The sequence below is a fragment of the Marmota flaviventris genome, chromosome 5, assembly GCF_047511675.1.
Source record: "Marmota flaviventris isolate mMarFla1 chromosome 5, mMarFla1.hap1, whole genome shotgun sequence".
NCBI lineage: Eukaryota > Metazoa > Chordata > Mammalia > Rodentia > Sciuridae > Marmota > Marmota flaviventris.
In genome coordinates this window covers 2,244,011-2,252,599 of record NC_092502.1, presented here as the reverse complement: position 1 = coordinate 2,252,599, position 8,589 = coordinate 2,244,011, and the positions used below count along the sequence as shown (strand labels likewise).

General features: G+C 49.0%; 1 long non-coding RNA gene across 1 annotated transcript; it reads right to left on the bottom strand.

Moving 5' to 3' along the window:
• Positions 1-869: 869 nt before the first annotated feature.
• Positions 870-2,951, bottom strand: LOC114080818 (uncharacterized). The gene is made up of 2 exons (XR_003580660.3): positions 2,483-2,951; positions 870-1,447 (listed from the first exon to the last, which is right to left on the bottom strand). It is a non-coding gene; the product is annotated as an uncharacterized lncRNA (long non-coding RNA).
• Positions 2,952-8,589: the final 5,638 nt, after the last annotated feature.

Sequence of the window (8,589 nt, the reverse complement as noted above, 5' to 3'; positions counted from 1 at the left end):
TTCTATCTTGGTGGGTGGCATTGAGACAGAAAGAAAGACCACCCACAGGCAGCCAGGAAAAAGGTCTTGGAGAAGAAAAGGGGGAAGAGAGAATTGGGAAGTTGAGCTTCTGACTCCAGCTACTTGTAGCCTCAAGGATAGCTCCTTAGCCCCTAGACAGGACCAGCCATCAATGGTACTTTCTCCTGCAACAGAGCCTCACTCCAATTCATGTGCTGATTAAGGCTTAGAGATCACTTTTCTCCAGATTTGCTGAAGAAGGCAAAATAGAGTTGATTGCCCCCTTTCTGAATCCTCTATTCCACCAATCATCTATAAGGACAGACCAGCCCAGAAAACCAGCCCAGATAGCCGACATCTGTGGACACCCCTCTCTTGGGACCCCTCCCCTTTTGGAGCCCTGCTTGCTTCCTATTTCCCTAATAAATCCTGTTAATTTTCTCTCACCCTTGTGTCTGTGGATTTCATTCTTTGAATTCATGAGACAAAGAACACACCTGACATCCATGTTCCATGTTACAGCATCATACCAGGAGCCATGTGAGAGGAGAGAGGCTCCTGAGACAGGAACCCTGTGGGAAGGGCAGGCTGGCCGCTCTCCAATGGCAACTTGCTCTTGTGGGGCTAGGTCAGTGCAAGCACCCATTTTCCCTTCTGAGGGCTTAGCCCAAGGACCTCAGCATCTTCCACCAGGCCCCACCTCTCCAAGGACCTCTCACCTCCTGGCTCCCACCCTGGAGCCAAGCTTCTAGCACGTGACCCCTGGAGTCACACTCAAACCCTGTCCACAACATAACAACTTCCCTCCCTCAACATAGCCCTTGAGATTCACCCATGCTGTTGCCTGTTGCAGAATAAAATCCATCACATTCATCACTGAGTAGTTTTTTGAGTTGCCATCAGCCATTGGGTATGGTAAGTAACAGCGTCACAGGTCCACATACAGGTTTCTATGCAGATTCATGCTTCACTTCTCTCAAATACTCAGGAGATGACAGTTGACATTTAATTTGACAGGAGATGGCCACGCTGTTTTCCAGCATGGGTGCAGGGCCTTACCTTTTCACTAGCAGGCACCAGAGTCCTGCGTGCTCTGATTCCTGCCTGCACTGCAGTCATGGTGGCCCGGATCTCGACCCTAACTTTACCTGAGACGCTGCATGTGTGATTTGGTCCTCAGTGGGAATGCGGTTTGTTTCCTCTATTGACATCAGGTCTGAGGGCTTGTTCCTGGGCTTATGAAGATCCATATATCCTCTCAGCAGGATGTCTGCTTCCGTTATCTGCCCATGGCTTAGCACTGGGTTCTGTTTCTGCATGACCAGATTATAAGAACTCCTCATGTGTTCTGCATACGAGCCCTTCACTGAATCTGTGTTCTGTAAAATGTTCTGGCACACTGTGGCTTGTCTTTTTGTTTCCTTAATTATTCATCTAGAAAGGTGGGCTGGGGAGGGAAAGGGAAGGTGTTGGTGCAAGAGTATAAACTTTCAGTTATAAAATGCAGAAGCTCTTATCATGGTCTGGACTGGGACTGTCCCCCAAAGTCCCTGTGTGGAAGGCTGCTCCCCTGTGGCAGTGTGCAAGGTGGGCCATGAGGCCTGGGGCCTCGCCTGGGTGGGCCTGTGCATGGCCTCCTGACAGTGGACTACTGGGAGGTGTGGCACCACAGGAGATGGCCTCGCGGATGGAGCAGATCACGGGGTGTGCCTGGAAGGCTGCCTCTTGTCCCCATGCTGCCACTCTCTCTCCGTCCTGATCCAAGCTCAGCAGTCTTGCTCCACCATGTCCTCTGGCCATGATGTGCTGCCTCACCACAAGCCACATGATGGAGCCGGTGACCATGACAAAGACCTCTGACACCATTTCAGTTGTCTATCTCAGGTATTTTGTTAAAGCAATGAAAACTGACCACTGCTCTGGTGGCCTAACATAATGCTGCACAATGACCCTGGTTAATAACAATGTATTGTGTCCTCAAAATTTGCCAAGAAAGTATATCTTAGAACTGTGTGATGTGATAGGTATGTTAATTAGTTTGTGATAATCATTTCATAATTATACATATAAATATATACATATACATCAAATCATTAGTGTGTGTATCTTAAATATATACAATCTTTTTATTTTTTAATTTGTTCTAATTAATTATAGATGACAGCAGAATGCATTTCAACTCATTGTACACAAATGGAGCACAACTTTTCATTTCTCTCGTTGTAGAGTCATTCCATTCGTGCAGTGATACCCATACATAGGGTAATAATGTCTGTCTCATTCCACGTCTTTCCCACCCCCATACTCTGTCCCCTCCCCTCACACCCCTTTGCCCAATCCAAAGTTCCTCCATTCTTCCCTTGATTCCCCCCATATATAATCTTTCCTTGCCAATTGTACCTAAATACATCTGGAAAAATAAAATAAAATTGCACCATATACTGAAAAAAAATGGCAAAAGCCCTTTTGTTACCAAACTCACCTTGGAGGTTCATCTCACATTAAAATCAATGTCTCAGACACTAGCATTGGAGAACAGGAAGGGCGTTAGCGGCCAGAGAGTGGAGAAGAAAGTGCTCTGCTAACCAATTAGCTGCTCAGCTGCAGGTGTGGAAGGCCACAGGTGCAGGAAGGGAGGGACTGGCTAATGGCTCCAGGTGCCCAGGGCCACAGGTGCAGGAATGGCAGGAAAAGGTAGGCTGATGGCTCCAGGTGTCAAGGGGCACAGGTCCAGGACAGGAATGGCAGGCAGCAGCAGGCTGGAAAAGGGAGAATTGTGTCTCTTTTCTGGAACTCTGTACCGCCTCTTTCTCACTCTCGTGGCTTGATGATTTCACTCATGGTGCTGGGGTGTCTTTAGCCTTGAAGTTTAGGGAGAGAGAGCCTGGGCAAGTCTAGGGCAGAACATTTCTGGACAACAGGTCTACATGCAGAGCAGAGCAGAGCAGAGCAGAATCTAACATAAAGGTGACCAAGCACAGGATATGAAGACAGAGAGGCCATGCCCTTTCCTCCCACCTATCAGACAGCACCATACCATGAGGGGTTAGGGTTTTAGCAAAAGAGGCCTCAGGTCCCAAGTAACCACAGCAACCATTATCATTTGAACCCACACTCCAGAGGTGTGGCCTACAGCAAAGCCAGCAGGAGGCCCATGGTGTGCTGCCCAGCAATTCCAGGTCAGCTGAGAGGAGTGACCTGAGATCGTTTGTTCAGGTTTTTCCTTGGCAATACCACCCACCCCCCTTTCTTCTGTTGAGTTACCTGCTTTTGGTGTACTCTTTAAAACTTATTTAATCTGATGTCACAAAGATTTATCCCTGTGTTTTCTTCAAGATATGTTATAGTTTGGGATCTTACATTTAGGCCTGTGGTGAAAGGAAAGTGACTATGACACTCAAAGCGACCAAGAGATCTTTATTGTGGCATTGTCTGATCGACAGGAGAAGGAAGAGAGAGAGAGAGAGAGAGAGAGAGAGAGAGAGAGAGAGAGAGAGCAGTGCGCTCGCAAAGTGAGTGGGGGAAGGGCCCAGCAGGAGGGAGTTTTTATAGCCAAAATCTAATGGGGTCTCTGGGTCTGCAAGCTGCCTTATGGTACAGTGATTGGATCATACAATAGTTGCTAAGGGTGTCATCTTCTGCCTTCAGCCAAACCAGGCAAAGGCCTGATGTAGGTTTCCGTTGCACCAGACAGGTGGAGGTCAAGTGTTCAGCCTTAAGTGGGGTTGAGTGTTCAGCAGCCCACCCAAGCAATAAGAAACCAGATGGGTGGGGGTCGAGTGTTCAGCCCACCCTGCAGCTAACATGTGGTTCATTGTGATTTGATTTTTCCATATACAGTGTGAGGTAAACACCAAAAGACGTTTTTTAAAATACAGCTGTGTACTTCTTCTTTGTTGGAAAGATTGTGGGTTTTGCCACTGCAGCCAGAGGAGACTTTTAAAACTAAACTCTGTATTTTGAGGTAATTAAAAATTGACTTGCAGTTGTAAGAAATAATACAGAGACCCCCTGTGTCCTTTAGCATCTTGCAGAACTGTACAACAATACCCCAACTGAAGGTGTCAACATTCCCACCATCATCAAGATACCTCACATTTCTCATTTCCTAAGATCTTCAGAGCAGTTTTAGGTTTGCAGCAAGGTGAGGAAAAGGTACAGAGAGCCCTGTGCACCCCTTGTCCCTACGTGTGCATAGCCTCCCCAATGGTTCAGCTCCCAGCAGAGTGTCCTTCTGTCAGGGTCAGTAAGCCTGCACTGCACATGGTCCATAGTTGGCCACAGAGCTCCTTCCAAGAGCTGGGCACTCTGTGACCTTGCAGCACGCAGTGCCATGCAGCACCATGCACTCCACCCACTCATCTCTCCCACTCTGTCAGCCCCTGGCAACCACTAATCTTCCCACGACCCGCTGGCTCTTGACCAACACTGGCCCTGGCAGTTTGCAGCCTCTCCAGCAGCTTTCTCCCTTAGCCATGCCTTGGGTGCCCCACCCATCTTCTTATGCTCCAAGGTCACCACTCTGAGTGCTGAAAGAATGCTCCATTATCAGATGCACCCAGCTTTTCCATTCACCTACCAAAGGACATCCTGGTTGCTTTGGAACTTTGACATTATTAAGAAAGTTTCTGTGAACATCTGTGTGCAGATATCCGTGTGGGTAAGTTTTCAGGTCATCTGGTAATCACCAAGGAGCATGGTGCTTGGCTCTCTAAGAAATGGCCAAATTGCCCCCCACAGTGGCTACACCATTTTGAATCCCTCCACCAGTGAATGAGAGTTCCTACTGTCCCCATCCTCCCCAGTACTGGGTGGTGTCAGAGTTCTGGATTTGGGCCATTCTAACACGGATGCAATGCTCTCCCACTGTCCTTTCAATATGCACTTCCCAGGAAGTGATGTTTGAACTTACAAATCCAGCAACGTTCTTCATCTGCCCCTGGCCACTTCTTCCTGCCCCAGGGTGCCCAGCGTCTTCTCAAGGCCTGTGTCCACCATCACACACCTGCTCCACCTCTGAGGACTCTCCTCTCCTTCCCACCTCAGGACATATCTAGGGGCTGCACATGGGGAAGGTCTGACCTCAGTCCACAGCATCCCTCCCATGTCCCTCAGGGAGCCCTCTGGGCTATGTGCTGTCCCAGTGGGCTGCTGTCTCCTTGTGTCCTGGAGTAACCCTGGTGACACTCATCTGTGCAAACACTGACAGGGATCCCCCATTGTGAGAAGATTTGCCTGTGCTGACAGAAACCTGCAGTGTCACAAAGACTTGGGAGGGGTGGGGTGCTGCTGCTATGTGAGCTACAGAATTCTCCGCTGTGAGATGGATCCAAACAACGCTCCATCAAGCAGATGGTTACTCCTCCTCGTCCTTTGCCACGACTGCTCGTTCTTCTTCTGCACACCTCTCTCTTCAGTTGTGTGGGCAGGGTGGGTGTGCTGGATGCAACCAGGCCTTGCTCCTGGTAGGAAAGTGCTCTAACTCTGGACACACAGCCCTTGCTGTGTAGTGCTCCCGTGAATGTCCATACGGGGGCAGCAGCGTCCTGGAAAGCCATGGGAATGGTCCTGCTACCTGAGTCAGTCCGCCCTACCTGTCACTCCAGACCCTCAGCATCAACCACATGCCCATTCTGCAGAGTTGGGTGCAACTCAGCTCTTGTTGGGACAGTCAGGCATCTGGGACCTAAGAATCAGAACACAGAAGATCTTTCTGTAGGTAGCGCCACCGCTACAAGTTAGAAACAGCTGATCACTGAGGTGGAGTTTCTGCTTCAGAGATGTGCCTAGGTTTCTTCAGCAGTCATAAATGGCTCCCAAGAGGAGAACAGTCCAATGAGGCATCTCCAGCCCCTAAGCCCAGGAGTGCCAAGGACAGCTCCCTGCCCCTGGCTACTTAGTGACCTCAGCTCAACTTCCTGGGGCCCTACCTAGAGGCCTCGTTGCCTCTCCCAGCATCCCAGCCCCATGCAGTGACCCAACCCAGCTGGCTCTCCCAGACCAGGCAAAGACAGGTCCCCTGACTGGTGAGGAATCTAATCTCAGCCCTGGCTCCACATATAGCTCCCGATTGAAATGCACAATCTCTTGCACCCTTATATTTTCCAACCTGGTCGTCGAACAAATCATTCAGAACAACAAGCACAAACTACCAAAATCTGCCTCTTAGAGTTCTGTCCATTCATCCCTGACAACTCACAAAATGATAAAATTTCCTATTCTTTATTCTTATTTTTATTTAAAACACTTTATTGAGACATGATTGACAGTTTATTGAGATATGGTATGACAGTTGTGTATATTTAATGCACACAGCTTGCTGTGATTGGGTGGGGATAAGTAAGCACCAATGGAATCATCCCCACCATCAGAGCCATATGCATGTCCCTCTCCTCCAGAAGTGTCCTCCAGAAGTGCCTTCTTAATCATTATTATTGGGGCTTTGTCTGGGTTTTGTTTTCTTTTTTTGTAGGAACTGAATGTAAGATCTACTGTGTTAGAAATTGTAAGCTTGCAGTATAGTATATAGCTATCAGCAGTGTGCTCTACAGTGATTTCAGAACTGACTTGTCCGTACTACTGAAACAGATCCCATTGGTCATCACCTCCCCACTTCCCCAGCCCTCAGCACTGGAAGCCACCATTCTAGTCCACTCTTCTTTAGTCCATGTATAAATGAAATAAAGCATTGGTTTTTCTGTGCCTGGCTTATTCCAGGTTCGTCAGTGCTGACAGGATTCCCTTTTTTGTCTTCAGGACATGTCTGGGGCACCCTGTGCCTACTGGGAGTAACCAGGAGGAGACTTCTCCAGTGGGTAGGGGGCTCTTTCACAGGTTCCCATCCATGGGAAGGTCTTGGGACATGTGGAATCCAGTGGAGGCTACCCTTTAGCCCCACACCCTCTTCTGGGTTATGTCTTGGAGTCTCTCCTGTTTGGGTTCAAATTCCCATGGGAAGAGAGGCTGCCAACCTCTGGACACTCAGGGATGTGTGCCTGAGGCAAGACAGACCCCAATGGTCACTTTGGCATCTCCAGGTCCTGACCAACTCTGGCATAGTTGTCAGACCCCAGCCTGTCAGCAAGGCCCGCTCCATGACAGTCACTGGGCTGAACTATGCCCCCAAATTCCTATGATGAAGTCTCAACCACCCTTGAGAGCAAACAAAGCCTGGACACACACAGCAAGAATTCCTGAAATACTAAAATGCTCAAGAAGTCTTTGAGGAAAAGCCTTCAGCACCCACTCAGAGATGAACTCAAGAATGAATAGGCACAGAAGCCTTTGGACATCACAAACTCACAATTCCCAGTGCAGAACATGCTACCTGCCCCCAAAACATACATGTGGACAGAAGAAACGAGCAACGAGCAAGAGAACCTGAAACAGCCTCCCTTTCTGGCCACCAGGCCACAAGCAGCTCCACGCCCCCTTCCTATAAATTCCCCAGCTACCACCTGATAGGAGAGGCAGATCAGTTGAGCTTTTTGCTCCTGGTCTCTCTGCCAGTCAATCTTGCAATGAAGTCCTTCTTTCTGCAAGAACCAGTGCCATGGTAGGAGCCTATGTGCACATTGTGCTAAGCCCTTGTTCAGTGTCACCAGTACCTGAGAGAGTGGCTCTTTGGAGACAGTGCTCCTGGAGCGTCAGCATAGAAACAGAACCAGCAGGACATATATGAGGATATTTTTTTATGACAATGTGCTCAGACAGTTATGGAGGCAGATAGGTCTTACCACCTGCTGGCTGCAAGCCAGAGACTAGGACAACAGGTGATACCTCTGAACCAGGAGGTCTGCTGGAGTAAGACCCCAGAGTACAAATGTAGCACAGGATATAGAACAGGAGCTTGGGTGTCCCAGGTTACCAGATGGTTAAAATATCAAGTAAAGAGAGCTTTGCCTTCCCACTGTCCTGGGTTCTATTAAGCCTTTAGCAAACTGGATGAGTGTCTGCCACATTGGTGAGGAAGGATCTCTACTCTGTTTCTGATACTTCTGTCCAAAACACTTTCACAGACACCCAGCAATAGTGCTTCACCAGCTGGCTGGGTACCCGGCCTCCAGACAAGTTGACACAAAAAGTTAACCACAGCAGGCCTGGGAGGGTAGGGGATTACATCAGTAACTGCCAGCAAGCAAGCTAGAGGGGGTCCAGAGGACCCCCCTCCCCTTTTTGCTTCTGGCAACATTTCACTTCCCTGTCTCTATGGAGCCTTTCTGGCCCCCTCCCATTCTCTCATTCTGGGTTAAAATATCCAGTGACCTCTGTACACACCTAAGTCGAGTCCAGTTCACATGCGACTCTTTACCACGGCAATAGTATGTTCCTGATGAAACTCTGTCCTGACCACTTCTGTGTGTGGCTTTATCTTCAACAGGGACATCAACCCACCACACCTTAGCAGGCACTCATTCTGAAGAGTCCTCTGATTTCTCGCCCCTCGGATGTTGAGGGTATCTTGTGTCCCCATGACTACTGCAGTCCATCTCACAGGATTCTGAAGCGGGCCATGGCTCTTGCAATCTTGGGAGCGAAGAGCTGTTCATAAGAGAAAGGGTGGTGCTGGTGCTAGCCTGGAAAGTGCAC